At 39.4% G+C, this 23,232-nt stretch overlaps 1 protein-coding gene across 1 annotated transcript in view; it reads right to left on the reverse strand.

The window, feature by feature from the left end:
- Nucleotides 1-15,230, reverse strand: part of sv2a (synaptic vesicle glycoprotein 2A) — a 65,516-nt gene extending 50,286 nt beyond the window's left edge. Inside the window, exon 1 of the mRNA XM_023286224.3 lies at nucleotides 15,072-15,230. The gene's annotated coding sequence lies outside the window, so the exon portion shown is untranslated. The remainder of the gene's footprint in view (nucleotides 1-15,071) is intronic.
- Nucleotides 15,231-23,232: the final 8,002 nt, after the last annotated feature.

Raw genomic sequence — 23,232 nt, forward strand, 5'->3', positions numbered from 1 at the left:
CTATCCCAGCTGACTCAGGTGAAGGCAGGGGACACCCTAGACAGGTCACCAGTCTGTCGCAGGGCTACATACAAAGACAAACAAGCACTCTCACATTCACACCTACGGGCAATTTAGAATGATCAATTAACCTCAGCATATTTTTGGACTGTGGGAGGAAGCCGGAGTACCCGGAGAGAACCCACGCATGCACAGGGAGAACATGCAAACTCCATGCAGAAAGATCCCGGGAAAGCCGGGACGCGAACCAGGGATCTTCTCGCTGCAAGGCGAAAATGCTAACCACTACGCCAAGTTTCATGTCCCTTCTCCAGTAATTAAATCACTAAAAACTCATCTCTGTGTATCAAAATTGCATATTTAAATGTTTTCTTTTTTCAAGAAAATAACCCCTTTCTGTCCTAAAATTGCTTAAATAAAATTCTACACTGTAGTTTCAAGGTGGAAATATTCAGCCATGATGTCTTCCAGCATTTAAACAAGGTAAAAAAAATAAATAAAAAAAAAAAGACGGGGTACTGAAAGCAAATAAAGCATCATGTTATGATGAACCAAAGTTACTTTAAACTAAAAAATGGTATTACATTTGAATCTAAAATCTATCCGGTTGCTTTGTAAAATGAAGAAAAGACCGCTTTATGGCAAGAAATAAAATAAAAATGTGCTGTTCAGAGTGTGTAAAAAGACCCCAGAGATTTCAGAGCTTCAAACACTGACATAAACCATAATAAGTGTTTGAGGAAAGACACCTTCCAGACAGTTTAAAGGTTTTTCTTCCACAAAGCAAAACAGAAGGTAAACCAACAACAAAGAGAACAGAGAGCAAAGGGGATTTGGGAAATGTGGAGCAAAAAAAAAAAGAGCTTTCTTATTCGGTACTTCTTGAATATGATGTCATATTTTTTTGTATTAAGTGAAAAAGTCTAAAATATGCAACAAATGAACAACTAGGACTGATAAGAGAAGGAGAATCACAGTCGTGTACATTTTGTGCCACTGAAAGATGAAACTGCCTCAAAGGTTTCAGACATCCAGTTAACGGTCCTTCATTTGCCACCAGGATGAGTCATTCCTGTTCGATTGTAACCTCTGCTTTAACTATCAGTGTCCGGCAGGGCTCCAACTCAAGACTATTTTTATTCTCAATTAATCTGCTGGTGGCTTTCTCAGTTAATCGTTTGGTCAAGTGTATGTTAGATCAAGTGTATGTCTCTAAACTCCAAGATATTCTCTTTGATATTACATAGAAGCAGCAAGAAAGACAGCAGATCTTCACAACAGTGGATCTGGGAGCAATGAATGTTTTGCAGTTTTGCTGGGTTTTCCCGGTTCAGAACGGGCCTTTGGAGGTGACTACACACAACAGGTAGCATGATACAGTAACGGCAATTAGTCTTCTATGCATTTTCCTTTCATTTCTGACCAATTAATTAGCAATTACCACAATTTCAGATGCTATCTACTTCCTGCTTCTACGTGGTTTGAATGCATGTAAGGTGCTTTGAACAAAAGCATCGCATGTCAAATGAATGTGATGCATAACAAATACATGCAAAATCACCAAAAAATACTGAGCTGTGGCCTGCTGATATGCAATACACCACAACAGTTGAAGAATAAACTGCTTTGACAGAGTTTTATATAAAGATAATCCAATGCAATCATACAATCATGAAGCCAGTAAATATGATAATAATCAATTATCACTGAGCTTTCTTTGTCCGCTCTTATTTCCACACTGAATTTAATCTTGATGCTCATTTGACAGCACAGACGCTGCAGTTAGCGAGCGTGACAGAGACGGGCATCACTCATGATCTGTGCGTGTGTGTGTGTGTGTGTGTGTGTGTGTGTGTGTGTGTGTGTGTGTGTGTGTGTGTGTGTTTGCGTGTGCGTGTGCAGAAGTGTGAGGTAGAAAGCCAATGAGTGAAATGTACGTGTGAAGCATGCGTGTGCAGAAGAGAGAAAGCGTGAGAGAGACAGACAAAGATAAAGGTGGATCGGTGGTGATTCCGCCAAGCTGCAGATGGCTGCTAATGTCATGCAGCACAGAATTCATTTCGCTTGACATCTCTGATTTCCTGCTGTGATGCACAAAGTGAATTTTCTCCTATGAAAGACCGTCGCTGAGGCTCAGCACAGTCCTCATCAGGATGACATGCTGATTGAACAGAAGCTCTGATGGGTATTTTGACGAAAATAAAACATACAAAAAAATCTGCTTAATGAGTCGATAGTCTGCGCATTTACAGGTTCTTGTCCTCCTGATTGGTCAGCGAGGTCACGCTGGTTAGTAACCTCAGATCTTAGTAGCCTCCAGGCAGAGAGACGCAGCTGCAATAGAAGTGGTTCTAGTCTGGAAATACGACACTCATTGTACTTTTTCCACCAAGTGACAAAATAAAATGTTTTGCATAATCCGGCTGATATTTATACGTCAACATTTGAAGATCCAGTCACAATCAAAGTGGAATTATAGCAAGAGAGCCAATAAAAACAAATGGAATGCTTAAAGTTGTGTTGCCATTTAAAGTGTAACTGATTGATTGATTCAACTCATGCATTGAGTAATATGCACAAAAACATTCCACCTTAAAAATATTTGAGCAAAACACTGAAATAAACCCCTGAGAAAATACACTAAAATTTTAACATTAGTGTTCTGTTTTTCCAAAATATAGTTAAAAACTGTAAAATGTGGTATCAAAATCAAAAATGACAGCAGGCTACTGTAAAAATTGTGGGTGTGAATTCATCAAAATATTTTGGTTGAGCAGTTTCTGAAACACTGTTTAGAGTAGCGGCTTAAATTAGTCAGCTAAGAATATTATTTCAACACTGACTTCACGCTGAAGCCCTGAAATAGGCCTTTATTTTCCTTCTTACATTAAATTCAATTCTATTTATTTAATTTACAATTCTACACGACAATTTGTCAAACACTTTGGTCTTTGAATAAATGTTCGGATCCATAAAACACACACTCTAGTGCAAATACAGCTCTGGGGCGAAACAAACTGCGAGGCAGGAATCGTGTGTTACGTGGTGATGTTCAAACGAGGGGCTTCAGGCATTTAAGAGGAGTTTTTAACGAGAGGACATAATTCCTCCCGCTAAGTTTACAGACATTTTACATGCTCAAAAACAGCTGTTGTAATACACACTGAAAGAATACATCATTTGTGCTCTTCAGGATTCATAGACTACTGAATATTTAGCGTCTTTCAGAGACACTAGCTGGTCTTCAAACTGCACATTACATTCTCAAGCCATGATTTTTATGGACAGAGCGGGTGCCTGAAGTTTTGTTTTGTCATTGTTAATAGCACAAAACTCTTTCCGTTTCTTAGCAACGCCAGGCACCGCAGTGAAATGTAAAGTCGATGTCAGAATCCATTCTGAAGTCAATGAAAGTCAGACTCCTGCACTTCAGCTGAGCCACTAAATCACTGTGATTAACAGCAGTTCTGTCTCACTGCTGGCTTTTAGTCCACTTCTCTGAGTTCTTCAGTTCTCACATGCAATTTTTCTTGAGTGGAAAAAAATAGTTGTGGTTATCATATTATTGCTCACAGCCCACTGAGATGCACATGGAACCCTCCTGAAAGCCCACAGATGTCAATAAAACCTGTCTGTGTGCTCATTCTCAGTCCATCAGGTGATATCACACTCAGATCCGTAGTTTTATCTCTCGAGAGAGAGCAACAGCAGCATTGCATTCTGGGTCATGTCAGCACGTGCCTGCTTTGTTTAAGGATTTCACCTGGAAGACTCGGTCAACAAACACCTACGCTTTGAATAAAGCTCGCTGTCTGCTGCAGTTACATGCCCAGGAGAGGAGGAGATTACATTCAGCTGTATGTTCACTTTACATCAGCTCAGCAAAGTGGAAAACACAGACGAGGTTGTTTGCGTGTACAGAACATCACCTGTAGGAGGATGTACAGACAGCAACAGGAAAGCAGCTGTAGAAAGTGCAGAGAAGCTGTGAAAATCTAAATTAACTCAAATTAAGCCATGATTATACAGCCTGGTGGATGCACCTAACGGAGAACTGTGGAAACTAAGGCTATGTAATTATTATTATATTATGTTGTAGTCTGCAAAATACTGTTGGGTGGAAGAAATTTAAACTTACCAGAAGAAGCACTGACTGGTGCAGGATGATGAGTAAGAGCTAATCTATTTAGTGTACAAAACGAGATTTGTAAAGAAATTGTGAAAAGAAATGTGGGTTAGAAAGCTGTGGAAGTTTGTGTAATTCAAAAACTGTACAAATCGTGTAAATATCTATAACAAATATATATATATATATTTAGCTGATTTAAGCCTTTTTTTAACAGTAAACATGTAAACTAATATTTGTTTTTCAAATTTTATTAGATGTCATCTTTAATTTAACAAAACAGCCTCGACTTGTGTAAAATGACAGTAAAAAAATTATTTACCATTTTTTAATACTTAAATATAAATGTTCTTCAAGCAACAGCAAATTTCTGGAAAATAGTGGCAATTTTGCTAAACTAAAAAAGTTTTTTTTTTTTTTTAAAGGGTCATTTTATGGTTATCGGTTGTGGAAGAATTTGTAAAAAAAATTAAATTAAAAAATGTTCTACAACATATTTGTAAACATATAGATTTTCTAATGGTGACATTATTTACAGTTCTGGTCTGTATTTTAAATGTCAACATGTATATTATCTGTAATTTAACAAAGCAAAGAAAATCTAAGAAATTACTTTCTATCATTCAGTCCTTAGTATACAGAATTTTTTCCTTAAAAAAAGGCAAATATCTGTTAAATAATGGCATTGTTTACTAAACAGAATTTGTAATTTTACAGTCAAATGTTGTAAAACAACAAAATACCATTTGAAAAAAATTACAGATTTCTAATTTGACGTTATTCACAGTTCTGGCCTTTTGTTTTTTTATGGTCAACATGTAAAAAAAACTTTTTCTTTTATTTTAATTTAATAAAACAGTAAATTCTTCAAAAAATATAGTTAAGACATGTTTAAAATATAATATTACTAATGATAATAAATCTTCCTGATAAAGGCTGGATAGCATTTCAATGACACTACCAGAAAATTAAAACACTAGGCCATAAATTTAAAAATATCCATCAACAACCCCCTAATTAATGCTTATTGATAGTAAGTTAATAAAAAAAATAGTGTTGGGTGGTGGACAAAAAAAGATAGCTGAGGACTTTGGGAAATGCTGATTACCATTTTTCACAATTTTCTGACATTTTATAGATCAAACAATAATCAAGAACTTAGTTGACAAATGAATCGACAATGGAAATAATCAAATGAGATGCACCTTGAATACTGGAGGTCTATTGAGATGTTCAGGTCCTAGTGCCATTCCATGGTTGTTGTAGAATATCCAAAATAAGGCACTAATAAATGCTTCATAGGGTCCCTGTATAGCTCAACGCGTTAAGCGGGTGACCCATGTACAGGGCTGGTCCCCCCACGCAGCGGCCCGGGTTCAAGTCCCGCTTTGCTGCATGTCTTCCCCCAACTCTTCTCCCCTGTTTCCTGTCTCTCTCTCAATGTGCCTAAATAGAAAAAAAAAGGCCAAAAATAAATAAATAAATAAATAAATAAATGCTTCATGATGACTAATCTGCACACTAATTGGCAGCTAGGTAATGGTAAATATGTTCACTATAATTTTGGACGCTTGTGGATTCAAAAGTAAATTCTGAGTCAGTTATTTTCCTGTTAAGTAGATTTATACTGAATTGTGTCCCTGTGGGTCGGAGGAGTCAAAGGTTAAATCAATGTCACCCATAGACACTAATCTAAATAATATGAACTCCCTGAATGTGTTTTTGTTTGCAGGTAAACTTATTTAAATGCCCTCCAGCCTTGAGCATGGACAGTCTACTATTCTTCTGAAGCTGACACAAACACATGGCATTCATTCATCCACATGCATTTTTCCTCCATCCTCATCCATCATTTTTCTATCAGCTGTTCTGGTCTGAGCATCCAGGAATCTCTTCCTGAGACTGTGTGAATAACACATCAATTATTCATGACTTGTTTTCTGGCCACAAGGACAGAGGCGCCAGAGTGACTTGTCCCTCAGCGGAGTGATGAATTGGTGCGATAAACCTCTCATCACAGCAGCATCGGTCCGGCTCCTGCCCTCCTGTCTGCACCAACCACACTGTGACATCTGCACAGCATCAAACAGAAAGTGACGGCTGCTCAGCTGCACCATGTTGCTGCACGACCTCAGGCCCATCCAAGCAGAAGACTTAACTGAGAGAAGGGCGTGATGATGGGCTGTTATTGGCTCCACCCCAGCGCTGGGCCGTGCATGCACCAGTCCCCTTTGGGAGGATCTGCAGCCAAACATGAATCACACCACTGCTCCCCTGCTCAGTGTGCACCGTCACCCTGGTGGCTCTAAGTCGGCTAGCAACACCATGTCAAACAGTGTGACGTCAGCTCTCTGCATCCATTTTGGCTTTGCTCAATGCAAAATGGACTGAGGAGGAGTCAGACGGAGGGCAGCAGTTCAAAACCTGCAGCACAGCAGATGAAAACACAACAAAAAGCTGCTGCTTGTACAACATTAGTGTCATTTCTCCTTGGAGCTCATTAGCATTCACCACCAGTCTAATGTCTCTGCAAGGTAATTGTGTTGTGAGCTGCAGTGCAGCTGAAGGTGTGTTAGGAAATACTGCTGAGAACTGACAAGTAACAAACATGAATCTGACTGAATTCATTGTGAAAACCTGGCTGATTAAATGTTACTAACAGGATGAGCTCAGAGAATTAAGTCAATTATAGAGAAAAAAAAACAGACACCTTTTAAAATAATCGAAGCCTCTGAAGCTCAAAACCTGCTGGCAGGTTTTATAGATGATATATTTTCAAAAATTGCTAAAATAACATCTTAATATGAGGCAGAAACTGTGAAAATAAAAGCAATCATTAGAATGTGAACTAATCATGTGTGACAATGAGTTCTATCTTCAAAATTAAACAAATCTGTGCTTAAAATTGGGGTATTTTCTGTCAAAAATGCACCATTTACGCAGGCTGCACAGTGGCTCGGTGCTTAGCACCATTGCCTTGCAGCTAGAAGATCCCCGGTTTGCGTACCATCCTGGGCCTGAAATCTTTCTGCATGGAGTTTGCATGTTCTCCCTGTGCATCTGTGGATTTTCTCCGAGTACTCCGGCTTCATCCCACAGTCCAGAAACATGCTGAGATTATTGATGGTTCTAAATTGTCAGTAGGAGTGAATGTAAGTCTGTTTGTCTCTATGTGTAGCCCTGTGATAGACTGATGACCTGTCCAGGGTGTCCTAAGTCAGCTGGGATAGACTCCAGCCCCACCTGCGACCCTAATGAGGATTAAGCGGCATATGGAAAATGGATGGATGGAACCATTTGTACCAGATCCTGTAAAACAATAAGAATTCTGCTCTCTTCAACACAGCAAAGAGGTCATGACTGATTCATTCAGCTGAACTGAGCTGAACTGCAGGCTGTGTTTCCACTGAGAAGATACTAGTGTAAGTATAGAAACCAAATAAAAAATGTATGTAGTAAGATATCTATATAGATAGATAGATATCTATAGTATGTAGAGCCACCTGATTTTTTTTCCAGCACTGGTAACACATGTGCAGACAAAAGTTATGTATGTTGATTCCAGGTTTTTCACAAAATCCAACTGACTGATTTTTGGCATGAAACTGAAGTATAGCACAATTTTTACTTGTTGGTAGAGATGAAAAGTTCGGAGGTTTATCTTGAGAGGAACATGAATTTGAGTACAATGTTTTATGTTAATCTATCGAGATGATTTGCAGATCTAGATAGATTCTGGGGGATGCACGGGGAATATATTTACAACATGACAGCATCAAATAGGTTCAGAAATGTTGCTGAAATGCATCTGAGTTATTAAAGTCTGAGGGTTTATAAAATAAATCTAAAGTATGAATTTATAATCTATGTGAAAAGGTGTCACATGCACATTTAAAGAGGTTACCTTCCTCAACAAAAAACTCAGGAGAGCACAGACAAGTGAATCCAACCTGTATGTGTGTTGAATCAGCACATATAAGTTGATACATGTATAGTACATCAATAGATGGATGCTGAAAAGGCACAACTTGGCTAAAATAATAATAAAAATCATCAGAATGCAGGAAATTAAGCATTTCCCTCCATATTCCAACAAACCCAAGGATATTTCAGTGCACAAGAGGTGAAACAACCAACGCTGCCATTGCACAAATGCTCAGAAATAAAGATAATAAGAGTCATGCTTTCTGTAAACAAACAGCTCTCCTTCCATAGAGGATCTGAATTCTTCCCAACAGCATGCTGCAGGGATTCCAGGAGGAGATTATGAAGTTGCTGTAGGCCAAACTCCTGATGCAGATACCATCAACAGTGCACTCTGCAGATCCTCCCTCATAGAGAACAATGGCTAGGATGCTTTTTCCTCGTTCTGTCATTAGACTGTTGTCACGGCAAGCTTTGCTCCCGCTTCCCCTGTTTGCTGAAGCTGCAGTGTGTTTCCTCTCATTACCGTTCGAGTCAATCTACTGAAGCAGTGGTGCAGAGAGGAAGAGAGGCCATATTGCAGCTTCCAGTGTGTCTTAATAACCTAGTAGATAGTTTGTTGATAGGACTTTGAAATTAGGTACAAATTACAGGGACAACTGACAATTTTCTAAAGAAATGAACCCATGTTAGAGAAGTAGCTTGACATTTTTGGAAATGCACATTTACTTTCTTGGCAAGAACTAGATAAAGAGGATCAGTACCACTAGCATTCGAACAGCAATGATTTTTTCAGTAGTTGTCAACTGTTCAATTAACTTAACGGTTTGAGTAATTTTTAGACAAAAAGACAGTCAACTGAATATCTTTGGCTTGTGGACAAAACTAAATATTTGAAGGCTTTGTGAAACACTGATGGACATTTTTCTTGATTTTCTGACATTTTTTACAACTCAGCGATTAATCAAAAAAGTAATCTACATATAAAATAATCTTTAGTTGTAGTCCTGGATGAATCCAGCTGGGTACTAATTACAGAGATAATGAAGACAATATCAATGGCATGATGTCAGTGCCATTTTAGGAAGCGTTTTCTTGCCAAGAATTAGATGAAAATGTCAATACCAGAAAGAGATTTTCTCAACCAAGCTCTGTGTAAGTTTAAAAACGCACCCAGCACCTGTAAAGCTGTTTTTGCTTAATCCATAAATTGAAATCTAGAAAATTACAAAAGGCTGTTTTATGGGGATTTATGTGCAGTCAAATGCAAAATATTGTTATCACAGATGCTTTGCTACATAACTATAGTAGCATTTAAATAAGAACAGCTATCATGAATATAAAAATGACCCATAAGACAAGGCCAGTGAATCATTTGAGCTTTCTAATAAAAGCAGCAGACAGACACCTCTCCTGGAAGATAGGAAACAAATGCACTGTCAGTTGTTAATGGAGAGTTATGTGCTTGACACTAATCGCTGCTTCAATCACCCCCACCCCCCATGTGGAGACGAGGGAAAAGGTCATTGATTTTCTCTCAGTCTCTGTAAATCTTTAGCAGAGAGGACTGTTTCAGCAGCGAGCCAGGAACAGATCTGTCCGAAACAGTGATGCAGCACCAATGAACCGGCGTTTCCTTCTAGCACTCGTCTAAACGTTGCTGCAGCTGTGCTAATTGCTGATCCTGACAACACCCGGATGGGGTAGTTGAGGAGCGTAGCAGCGCTCTACTGTGCCGTGGCCTGTTTCTTAGCTTTTATGCTAATGTACCCGGCACCATTGCTCCCAGCTCCGTGCGAGGGAAGGCGAGTTGTAACTTGTGACAGGGCTAATCTCTAAGGACAGATGGGAGCGTGGCCCAATCAGCAGGGGTAGCAGGCAAAAAATGAGAACACAAAACAGAGCAGCTCCCTTAGCTCCTCCTGCTTTCAAGTGGAGCTCCTGTGCACTAAGTTGTGTAGACCTTTAAATGGGAATGTCAGCCTCAACTGCAACAAAGATAAAGTCACTCTATTTCTATTGTCTTAAGTGATGCTGACCAACAACTCTGGCTGCACAAAATCTTTAAACTTTCTCTCCAGTTGTTGATTAAACCTCTCAAAACTCATCTCTATGTAAAGTTGCATACACTTCCAGTCCAAAATCTGGACACACCTTCTCAATTAATGGTTTTTCTTTATTTTCATGACTATTTATATTGTAGATTCTCACTGAAGGCATCAAAACTATGAATGAACACATATGGAATTATGCAGTAAACAAAAAGTGTGAAATAAGTCAAAACACGTTTTATATTTTGCTTAAAATAGCCACCCTTTGCTTTCATTACTGCTTTGCACACTCTTGGCATTCTCTGAATGAGCTTCATGAGGTAGTCACCTGAAATGGTTTTCCAGCAGTCTTGAAGAAGTTCCCAGAGATGCTGAGCACTTGTTGGCCCTTTTGCCTTCACTCTGCAGTCCATCTCATCCCAAACCATTGGGTTTAGGACTGTGGGGGCCAGGCCATCTGACGCAGCACTCCATCACTCTCCTTCTTGGTCAAATAGCCCTTACACAGCCTGGAGGTGTGTTTGGGGTCATTGTCCTGTTGAAAAATAGATGGTCCGACTAAATGCAAACCAGGTAGGACTGCATGTCACTGCAGGATACTGTGGTAGCCATGCTGGTTCAGTGTGTCTTCAATTTTGGATAAATCCCCAACAGTGTCACCAGCAAAACACCTCCACACCATCACACCTCCTCCTCCATGCGTCATGGTGGGAACCATGCATGCAGAGACCATTAGTTCCCCTTTTCTGCGTTGCACAAAGACATGGAGGGTGGAAGCAAAGATCTCAATTTTGGACTCTTCAGACCAAAGCATAAATTTCCACTGGTCTAATGTCCATTACTTGTGTTTCCTGGCCCAAACAAATCTCTTCTGCTTGTTGCTTTTCCTCAGTAGTGGTTTCTTAGCAGCTATTTGACCATGAAGGCCTGATTTGTGCAGTCTCCTCTGAACAGCTGATGTAGAGATGTGTCTGGTATTAGAACTCTGTGTGACATTTATCTGGGCTCTAATCTGAGGTGCTGTTAACATGCCATTTCTGAGGTTGGTGACTCAGATGAACTTATCCTCATCAGCAGAGGTGACTCTTGGTCTTCCCTTCCTGGGGCGGTCCTCATGTCAGCCAGTTACGTCGTAGCACTTGATGGTTTTTGTGACTGCACTTGGGGATACATTCAAAGTGTTGCAGTGTTCTGGACTGACTGACCTTCAGTTCTTAAAATAATGATGGACTGCCATTTCTCTTTACTCAGTTGATTGGATCTTGCCAAAATATAGATTCTAACAGTTGTCAAATAGGGCTGTCAACCGTGTACCAACCTGACTTCTGCACAACACAACTGATGGTCCCAGCCCTATTAAGAAGGCAACAAATTCCACAAATTAACCACTACCTCATGAAGTTCATGGAGAGAATGCCAGCAGTAATGCCAAGTGCAAAGCAGTAATCAAAGCAAAGGCTGGCTGTTCCGAAGAATCTAAAATCTAAAAATTGCTTTGATTAATTTCCCATTTTTTTGTTTACTACATAATTCCATGTGTTCATTCAGTTTTGATGCCTTCAGTGAGAATCTACAATGTAAATAGTTATGAAAATAAAGAAAAACCATTAAATGAGAATGTGTGTCCAAACCTTTGACTAGTAGTGTATTTAGATTTTTTTTTCCATGAAAACAATCCCTTCTTGCCTTAAAATGGCTATATATAGATGTACCTAAAGCTACACGTCACAAGTTGCAATACTGGAGTAATTCATTCAAGTTGAAAACCAATTCTAAAGAAGAATAATGACAGAGGAAGCCTCAGCCTGCAGGCTGACAGGATTGGTTCCTTGAGTTTGTTATGTATGAATCCCATCCATGGCATCCTTTGCTTATTTCACTCATGATGTGTCTTCTAGCAAATAAAAAATACTACACTGACATGTTGTCAAGATAAAAAGCTTAATTTTTACCAGAAGGTGTCAATAATATGGATGAAGCAGGTACAAAAAATCATGTAATTATGCTGTAATACTGTGTTTTTTGACAGACATGCACAGATTGCAATAAGAGTCACAATTTTAGTGGGAATGTTATTTTTTCATTCCTTTTTCACTGAAACAAATGCAGAAATTACATATATCACAGATATGATACATCTAAACTGCATGATTTGCACACCTGGGCATCCCTGCAGCACCATAATGCTTCATTTATAACAGTTTGTTGTGACATTCTCAAAAAAATTCAGCTACTGCGAGATGGACATTGCCATCAACCATACTGCCAATTAGATCATATTTTTATTAATCGTACAGCCCTACCCTTTAATAAAAGATAAAAAAGGTACTTTTTTCCATCAGTACAAAACAGTAGGAAAACATTTCAATAACGCTTGAGTGGCATTACCCATAAAAAGGGATCAGGGCTGGATTATTGTTTCATTTTTCCACCAATTATTATTATTTGTTTTGTTGTTTTTGTAAAAAATCATTTTGCGAATAAAATGTAAATTAATAGGAACAAAAAAATGCCCAGAGGATTTTCCACAGTTAGTCTGTCCGTGTAGATTCTTTATCATTCATAGTTAATTTAACTCAACCGACAGTCCAGAACCCAACCAGAACTATCCAACTCTGACATTTGAGAAACTAGACTTTTCTGTCTATTGCCTGCTTGAATATTTGAATAAACACATTCTGAACAGAGGTGTTTTGAGTAAGGAGTTAATGAAGCCAGAGGAGACGGCACCACATATCAGGTACTTACAACACATTCTTGGGATCTCTCTGCAGGCAGATTCACCGCCATTTCATACCTTAAGGATTTTGAATCTTGGGTTGTTAACGGGCCATGAACCATGTGATTTGGGGCTGAGAGCAAACATCTGGAACTCCTCACCAGTTAGTTGGAACTGAGGATTTTCTTTGATTAGAGTTGAAACCAAAAAGCTTTCCTGCTACTGAAACACTTAGAAGGTTCATTGGAGCTTGGATCCACTGCAAAGTTGAAGCAAACAACATCATTGTATTTGCAGCCATGTGTGCTCTTGAGTGAGAAGTTAATAGGGAAACATACTAAATATTTGTAGCAATAATTAGAACTCAATGAAGCAGCAACCTCTAGGGCTCAAAACTGAAATGTTAAAAACTGCAGTTCCTCAAATGTCCACTTAAGGCTGACTCCAAAAGTGAGTGAGTCTCCACAGACCTCTTTGTAAAAATGTCCAGCTTCACAGCAGAAATAAATACATTTAGAGGCTGGTACAAAATACAGTTTTGGTCTCTATAGTGCATTTTCCTGTTAATGCCAACTGTACAGGGAGTGAGTTTTTATAGAACCTACCCATTGTAATTGTACTGAGGCTTAACGTTCTGGAAGTGGCTGCTTTGACTGACAGGTGGGGGCCATCATAAGGTGTTTTGCACTCAAACTCCATCCTTTGCTGGATTAGAGGTTAAGAGAAGTCAAATAATGCCAAGATGACGATAGCTGGAGGCACCACACTGAGCTTCAACGCAGCTCATTGGAAACGTCACAGATGGTTCATCGACCTATATATACAGGTTTGAATGCAATGACTGGATTGGGCCTGTTTGAATGGAAGGAGGTGTCCTCCCAGTGCTTCAGAGGAAACACCCTATGCATACGCAAAGGCTGCAAAATGAATAGACCGACAAATTACGTATAAATACAACCAACACTGCATTACCATTAAAAACAGACACTCCCTGGCTGCCAAATGCATCAGAGGTCTTAAAGATCCAGAACAAAACAGTCAGCAGGATGTTTTTGGAGTTGTGTGTCAAGGTAAAGATGTCACCAATGCTTCTGTTGCAGCCTAAAGAGGCTAATTAAGATGCTGAAAGTGTGTCAGGCTTTTATGTACACCCACAAACCATAAATCATAAAGAGGGCTGTCAGTAATCCTGCAGGTTTGAACGAGGAGCTGTTCTCCTCACTGCAACCCCTCCTGTGGGCTGGATGCATAAATAGCTTCAGAAGCTGCAGTGATGGCTGCCACACGGACATCATCACACATGCAAAGTTGTAAAACGCACCACCTACAGAGACCAAAAATCCGTTTCCCCGGCAGGTATACGCTCCATTTTTTCACCTTCAAACCAGACTTTCTAACATTCTGTGGGCATCACACACAAACAGCATCCATCTCAGAGCAAAGTCATTTCAGCACCCCCTGATAAAATCCCCCACCGCAAAGCGAAACCACAGCAGAAAAAAAAACTGCTCATCACTCTTTCTCCGTCACATTCTCCCCGCTGGGTTTCTACAAGGTCATTTTGACGCACGACGCAGCACAGGACTCCCCAGCTACACCGGCACCTGGAGCTCAGAACAAAATCAATGTAACATCACATAAGCAGGGAAACTTTCTGTATTTAATCTGAAGGGGATGAGGTGAGCGCGATTAACGGCAGAATTTGTAACCGAGGGAAGGCGGAACAGGACACCGTGAGAGGCAAGGACATCGGTGCCAAAACCGCCGCTAATTAGACTAAACTGGAGATTTGAAGCAGGTGATTTGCGCTGATTAAAGACATGAAAACGCGTGTTGTAACCTCCTACCCTTCTGTCCCTGACTCCTCTGCTCTCCCTGATTCCTGGATGATGATCTTAACGCACAAGACCTCCCGGCAAGAACAAGAACGCAGGGCGCAAAATAAAGAAGAAATGCACCCAGAAGCCTCGAATCGTGTCTGACTGTCGTTAATTATCCGTCTTTCTTTGCATAATTCGACTCAAACCTTGACTCTCTTTGGGTACATGCGTAGGGGTCATCGCATCACAGGCCTGTAAACAACATTTTTGGGGCCAAATAAATATGAATGTGTGCCATCCACACACAGAAATATGGCTAAATGTCACCCTGGTCGTGCGTAAGCGTTTGAAATCAGCAGAAGTCAGTGAATCTGGTGCATTTGAAAAGAGATATATTTTTTAAAAATGGTGAATTAAACGGATTTTCTTACCTTTTGGTGGTGGGAAGGTCGGTGCGTTTTAGGGTGACCGGGATTTATTTCAGTGCAGGGAGTGACCCCGAGTACTGGAAGCAAAAAACGCTCCTGTGCGCTCCTGTGATGTGCACTGACGTAGAGCTGCACTCCCCTCCCCTCCTCCGCCTCCCCCTTTCACTTACTACACAGCATCCTTCTTGCATGGAGACACCGCCCCCTCCTCCTCCTCCTCCAGCAGACACCATTCCTCTCAGAAACCGGAGGGGGAGGTCGTTGCAGGGTGTGTTTTTTTATGATCAGAGACGCTAAAGGTGATTAATTTTCCTCCTGAGGCGGGTTTGAACCAAAAAATAATAGAAGGTCACTACTTTGCGCACACAGCCAGGTGGAAAAGTGCGCTGTCTGTGCGCCCACGCTCAGTTAGACCATCATTCGGTCAATATGCCCCAAATGGTTGGCGCAGTGAGCTGTGCAGGACGAGCCTCTGCTTTGCACGTGTCTGGACTCGTGCCTGTAATTGGCTACGTTTAAGAGAGAAGAAAAAAAAATCACCAAGATGCCCATGGTGGAAAACAACTATCCATGCTGGAAGGATGTGATACAAATATCAGTGCAGCGTTTAACGAGTCAGACGTAACGTTTACATGGATGGAACACTGCGTGCGATATGGAAATCACTGATCAGCAAAGTGTTTGATCCATTTCTTGACTTGTGACAGGGTGTCTAGTGCAGGAGGATCAGAGCAGGGAAAGCTTCAGGAGTAACTAATGACATAAATGAACCTGGAACTGAAGCAGCTAAAGAGCACAGTAAACAGGAATCACACACTGTAGATATTATTCAGCAACAATAATCTCTCCTCTGGTCTGGCTGACTTGTTTAATAATGTTCATAATGAGGCCCGAAACCTACAGTGTAAACCTAATCTGCTGTAAATGGTAATACTGCAGCAGCCGAGGTGGCTGAAAACACTGTAAAATAATGCAAATAAAAATAGTAGTTTTCCATACTTGGAATGCATTTTAACCTTAACTGGTATTGACGTTTAGTGAAGGGTATTTACATGTGTAAAAATAACAAAACATGATAATCTATGCACACTTTAAAAGTAATTGTAGAAAAAAAGGATGAAAATTTGGCAGCAAGATCGCTAGGAAAAATAAATTAAAAAATGCCAGAATACTGTAATTTTCAAAAAATTAAATTAGCAGTAAATGATCTTTTTATTTGATTTAAATGTGTCATTTTATGGTCACATGTAAAAGAAGAAATTCACATGTAAATTAGCACCCTTTTCTGTGGTTTAATAGATATTAACTACTTTCAAAAACAGTTAAAAACATTGCAAAAACATTTTTTACAGTATACATAAAGCACATCCATTTAACAACTTTGTTAAACAAAAAGAAAATATTTGTGAAATTCTGACAAATTTGCAGATACATTATCAATGCCTTTTTATGTAAAATAATCTATTTTCTTTAAAGAAATAGAAACTTTGAGATTATACACAGTTAAAGGTTTGCAATGTTATTTACATCTGACATATTTTTGTAATTTCACTGATATTTTTGTTGTTTTTAAAGAGAAAATACATCAAATTACAGATTTTCTTTATGCAGTGTGGGTGTTATTGGTTCATGTTGTATCTCTAGCAGACATGACCATAATAATGTTCTGCTTTCTGTCCTCGCAAAGTAATCTACAAACAAACTGCAAATAATCTAAAATGCAGCAGCAAACCGTCTTAACAAAACTAAACACAAAGACCACATTACTCCCCGTTTAATGGGTCTTCATTGGGTCCCTGTTGATTTCAGAATTTGTTTTGAGATTTTACTGGACTAACTCTAATTCCAGGAGTCCTCATTCATTCATCCTTTAAAAATATATACTGTCACCTGTGATTGGTCTAAAACCACATGACTTCCTTCATGGCCACATGTGTGTCTCCAGTATTTCCAGTCTGATTGTCTTCAGCAACAGATGAGGTCTTTCATTTCCCTTCAGGCTTTCAGCTGCTATTGTCTGTTTGGGTTATCTATTGATCAGCTCAGGTTAAAGGGCTGCTATCTGCTGGCACCACAACCTCCATCCTCTGATATCTACCGTGGGCTCTTATCTCCTTGTCCACACCTAGATTTTTCTATACATTTAGGCCAAATGTAGTTTTAGGTCACTGAACACAGACCTTTAGGAAAACTCCATCCAAGGTGAAGATATGCAGAAACAGTGATGAAGTATAGAGAGGGAAGACTGAGTTTTTGGGTTGTAACATCAGAGAGAAAACCATTATCTTACTGTTTTGACTAGATTTTGTGCAATGGGTAAAATGGTGATGGTGTTAACCTCCTAAGAAGACTATTTACATGTTTACTCTCTTTCTACTTTTTCTAATCTGCTCCAAACACAGTGAAGATGTATGAAGCTATGATGGTAAGAATTTACACCTTGAAGGAATTTTCACAAACGTTTGTTTGGACTCAACAATGAACTGATTCGATTTTAGTGGTCAAAAGTAACTGACATTACAACAAATTCATACTCAAACTACTCCATCCCTCAAATTCATACATTAATTCTGACAAAAAGTCACACAAAATTGAGCTGACATCTTGTTTAGGTATAAAACGGTGCATGTAAGCAATTTAAGAAAAATAAAAAATTAAGAAACCAATTATTCATTAATTTTTTTTTTTTACAAAAACACAATTTATTTTCTCTTATGTATATCTACTATTACTATCATCCAATTACTCAATTAAGTGGTGGAATGATAAGTAGAATAACTGATTACTAAAATAATTGATAGTTGTAGCCCTAATATCTAAAGCAAGCCGAAATGTGCCATAAAGCCCCACGAAGCTGCAGATTCTAATGGTAACTTTGATGTTAACACCCTCACAGTGTCATTTCATGTATATATTGGCCAATCAGTCACAACACTGAAACCACTCACAGGTGAGGTGAATAACATTATCTCATTACAATGCAATGTTCTGCTGGGAAACCTTTGGTCCTGCATTTGTGTGGATGCTACTTTGACACATATCACCCATTAAAACACTGTTCCAGACCAAACACGCCCCGATGACAAAGAAATGCCTTGAAGAGCACGACAAAAAGCCCAAGAAAGTGATCTAACCTCCAAACTCCACAAATCCTTATTTGTGGGATGCACTGGACGATCCATGATCACTGGCAGAACACCCTCCCAGAACCAAGGTCCATGGCTGGCAGGTCAAAGGCAGGTGGTTTTAAGCTGTGGCTGATTGAGATTGGCCTAAAAAAAAAATCGAGTATATCTGGCTATTTAGTCAGCTAAGCACAGCACGATTGTTGCCTGTATAACCCATGTTTTTTTGGCATGAATGAACTCATCATCATGTGATATTTACAACAAAATTGGAAGAGAAAGAGAGAGAGGATAACATCTCTTCATCTTCAGCTCTGCAGAGGAACCTGCTGCACATCGGACTGAGCAGATGCAGCTGCAGATCATCCCCTGAAGCTCCGCTGACATCCCATATCATCATCTCCACAAACCAAAATATACTTCCAGAAACAAACTGTGGCTCTGCAGTGTGTGTGTGTGTGTGTGTGTGTGTGTGTGTGTGTGTGTGTGTGTGTGTGTGTGTGTGTGTGTGTGTGTGTGTGTGTGTGTGTGTGTGTGTGTGTGTGTGTGTGTGTGTGTCTGCTGAGAGTCTAAAAGCCTTTTCATTACCTGCTGTAACAAAGTGCAAGTTCATGCATGGCTGACACACAATTTAATTTGCAAACAGGATCAAATTTCATGCGCACAGCAACACAGTCAGAGACAGTTTAATGCGTCTGCTGGCTCTTATCTGTAGCTGTAAATACTGGAATGAATCACAGCAAGAGGAGACACAGGTTTTATATAATACTGCACAGATGCATATGTTAAACGGCTCAGTTTAGAGGACTGCAGCCTGAGTCAATATAGAGATAACATCTTTATAATTTCTTTAAATTTCACAATTTAGCATTTAAATGAAGCTCCAGTTTTACTTTAACAGCAGAAATGCATGCAAGATGTTGAGGGAAGAAATAATTATATAATGCTAGTGGCTCCTGTGTGAAACTGAAGGGTTTGGTTTTAGGGTAAATACGTGTCTCCATCTGGTGGCCACATCAGGTAATTCCTACAGTGACATATATTCCTAAAAGAACTGCAGCAACATCTGGATTTGGACGGTTTGTTTCATTCTTCCTGCAGATTCTCTCAGGCTTCATCAGATTGGTTGGAAATATCTCCACTTCCTCATTTTTCTCCACAGACGTCCTGGTGGATCAAAAACTTGTCCCGAAGTCACTCCGGTGATGTCTTGGCTGTGTATTTTGAGTCATTGTGGTGCTGGAAGGTGGAGCATCATCCCAGACTCGGGTCTCTGCACTCTAGAGAAGGTTCTCTACAGGGATCTCTGGTTAAACTTTAATCCAGATATATATACACACCGATCAGTCACAACATTATGACCACTGACAGGTGAAGTGAATAACATCGATCATTTTGTTGTAATGCAACGTTCTGCTGGGACATCCTGACGTTCATGTGGACGTTTGACATGTACCTTACCAGCAGTCCTTGATGCCAGTTGCCACCCTCAGCAGGACAATGCACCCCAACACACCACAAAAACTGCTCAGGAGTGGCCCGGGGAACACAACAGAGCTAAGCTGTTCACCCAGGTTCCACATTCTCCAGATCCAAACCTTATTGAGCATCTGTGGGATGTTCCAGGATAAACTTGATCTAGGTAGGTTCCACCCTGCAACCCACACGATCCACAGAATTCACTGCTACCATTCCAGTACCACAGGACATCCCCAGAGGTCCTGAGTCCATGCCCCACTGGGTCAGAGGAGTTTTAGCTGCATAAAAGAGAACAACACAATATTAGGCAGGTGGTGATAATATTATGGCTGATAGGTGTATATTCTAATAAAATGAAACTGTATTAAATTACATATGTTTATGTCAAACAAAAAAAAAGAAACATACTTTCTAGTCTCTCAAGTGTACACAAGTGTATATTTTCATACATCTTTTATGCATATTATGTGTAAAATTTTTAATTATATAGAACTAAATCAAATTCTTTATTTTTTTCTTTATAAACAAATATATACACAAGGTATGTAGTATTTGTTTATTATTTTTTATGTGTTTGTATGGGAAACTATACTCAACATGTGCGAGTACATTTAATATACATATTAAAAATTAAACACTATATTTTTAAAACAACACATGATGTTCTGTATGGCTTGATATCACACAATAACACAAGGAAATCGATATTTAACAGTAATATCAGTACATACTGTATCTTGTATATATATTTGTCTTTAAAGAAAAAAAATGCGTGTAAATACTTCTTTAACTTAGCATAAAACAAAATTTTACACGTCGTAAAAATGGATCTAAATCTACACTTGTGTACACTTGCAATATATTTGAAAATATTTGTTTTTTTTTTTTAAACAACTTAAATCACTTTTTAATATAATTAAACTATATATTGCAGGTGTACACAAGTGTTGTGTTTTCTTTTAAGATATTTTCAATCCAAACCTATCACACAACTTGCAGAATAACAGAAAAAAAAATACATAAATGTATTTTTTTTAATCTCCCTTTTAATGACATAACAAGCAATTTACTCAATGAAAGTGGCTGTTTGCGGATTTTACACGATAATCTGTGCCATTAAAACGCTGCAGTGGCTCAGTGGGACGCGATTTCTGCAGCTCATTAGTATTAGAGGCATTTTGAGGCCGTTTCGGTGTCCTGCTCCACTTCCAGCTCATTGGTGAGGTCCGCTCAGGCGTGTGTGCGTTTCCCTCTGATTGATGCAAATGAAACACCTCAGCTGCGCCTCTCTGCGTCCTCTTTCTGCCGCTGCTGCTGCTGCTGAGGAGGAGGAGGAGGAGGAAGAGGAGAAACCATCGAAAGCGGCTCCAAAGCGCGCACATTCATGAATCTTTGTTTACGTCCCTTCAGATGCCAGCGGATGATGATGATGATGATGATGGCGATCACGAAGCCACATCCTCTCCAAGCGTCCGTGTAACAACGTGGCGTGGGAGAGCAGGGGGAGAGAGGGTGAGGAGAGAGGAAGAGGGGAGGAGGCGCAGGATTTTTGTTTTGTCCTCAATTTAAAGACTCGGCGGTGTCGCGCTTTCTGAAACATGACGCGCGCCAGGAAAGCAGGTCGATGAAATGAAGGTTTTACCATGAGAGGAACCGGCATGGACCTGCTCTGGAGGATTCTAGCAGCTCTCAGCTTCGACTGCTTCAAAGATTCATCGTCGTCAAGGTGAGCACTGATCAGATCTTCTTTTTTATTTATCGATTATTGCCTGATTCACCACAATATTACAGCAGCGATGAGTTTCTCCACCGGCATTTTTACGCATCGCCAATCCGGATAATAATCGTTTGATCTCCCACCGCAATGAAAGTCTTTATTTCTCATTGAGGACGTATTTTAAATGCGCTGAGAGCGCAGTAAATGTCCGTGATGGATTTTTAAAGAGGAAATATCGCCCTTCACTCCACAGTTGTTATGACAACAGGTTTCCTGAGTCATTGTGTGCACTCATTTTGTCCAGCTTTGCCTCATGAAAACCGGCTGATGTTACACAACTTCTTTAATCCTGCATCACTGGAATCCAGCCCAGGAATATTCACAGAAAACCATTTCTTGTTCCAGTAAAATAAAAATGGTAAAATATTTTCACAAATAATCAGACAAAAGGAGGTTTGGTTGCTGCATCAACATCAACATTAAAGAGAAAATTCAGCTCCAGTCAAATGTGACACAAATAATATTCAGTGTCAGTCTAAAGGCAGATAAATGTCAGCAGTTTAAATCATTACACAATCACTGGCACTCCACCCCAACCGTTTCACATCTTGTCCGACCAGTTATTTTATCTTTGGCACAAATCTGTGCACGCCAACACCAAATCTGCATTTAGTGAGCACCAGAAATACCTGATTGTTTAACACACTTAGTAATCATTTTCTTTCCTTAATTGATGATTTTGTTAATAAATTAACAGAAAATTGTCAAACAGTGCTTGCTAATATTTCCAGCAACTCAAGAAGATGTCCACAAATTGCTTGTTTTATTCCACCAACAATCTAAACCCCATTTAAAAAGCTGCTGTCAGAGAATGTTTGAACATTTCTGGCAAACTGATTTAAGCCAAATCCTGCTTCAAAAGAGAGCAAGGGTGAACAAAAATGCAAAAGAATGTTTGCTATTACTTCCAGCAGCTCTAGAAGATGTAGTCAGATTGCTTGCTTTATTCTACCAACAATCCAAATCCCATTTAAAAAGCGACAGTCAGAGAATGTTTCATATGTTTTATTTTTTTGCTCAACTGACATCAGCTCTGTGTAATTTTGAGAAAATTTGGTTTGTGCTTCAAAGGAGAGCAGGGGTAAATAAAATAAAACAACAGTACAGTGTTGATGCAATCAGTTGATTCAGTTTGATGATACATTCATTATTTAACTCCGTTTTGTCAGCTAAAAATGCAAGACATTTGCTGGTTCAGGCTTCTCAAGTGTGAGGATTTGCTTATTTTCCCTGATTTATTTTATTGTAAATTCATTTGGGTTGTTCGAACCAAAGGTCATGGTCTCCAGCTCCATATTTAATAGACACAGTGTACAACAGAAGTGAGTACATGCCTGTGCAATAATACTTAACAGTCAAATGAATAAAAATTTTATCACCCCTCAATAGAGAGTAGATTATTCCTTCTTCTGAACAATCGGACATCTATTAGAAAGCCTCCATTTAAAATACAGGGCCCAAAATGGATATTAAATCCAATGAGAGTCTTGCACCTGTGATTGATACCAAACTGAGTACACCTGTGATTTTTAAATCAGCCTAAATGTATGAACATGGTTCTAAAATAAACAACAGAACCTACCCAGTTTTAGGCCTATGGGCTGTGTCTATCTGCATGTCTGTATCATGGCTCCACTTGGAAAAAAATTGCAAGAGGAATTCCAAAATCTGAATGTGAGGCTTTACAAAGATGAAAAGGGATAGAGGGAGATTTGTGATCAACTTTTTAAAAATCAGTAAAATCACAGCTGCAGCAGTAATCAGGAGGAATAGAAGGAGCCAT

The sequence above is a fragment of the Amphiprion ocellaris genome, chromosome 9 (assembly GCF_022539595.1).
Source record: "Amphiprion ocellaris isolate individual 3 ecotype Okinawa chromosome 9, ASM2253959v1, whole genome shotgun sequence".
In the NCBI taxonomy this organism is placed as follows: domain Eukaryota; kingdom Metazoa; phylum Chordata; class Actinopteri; family Pomacentridae; genus Amphiprion; species Amphiprion ocellaris.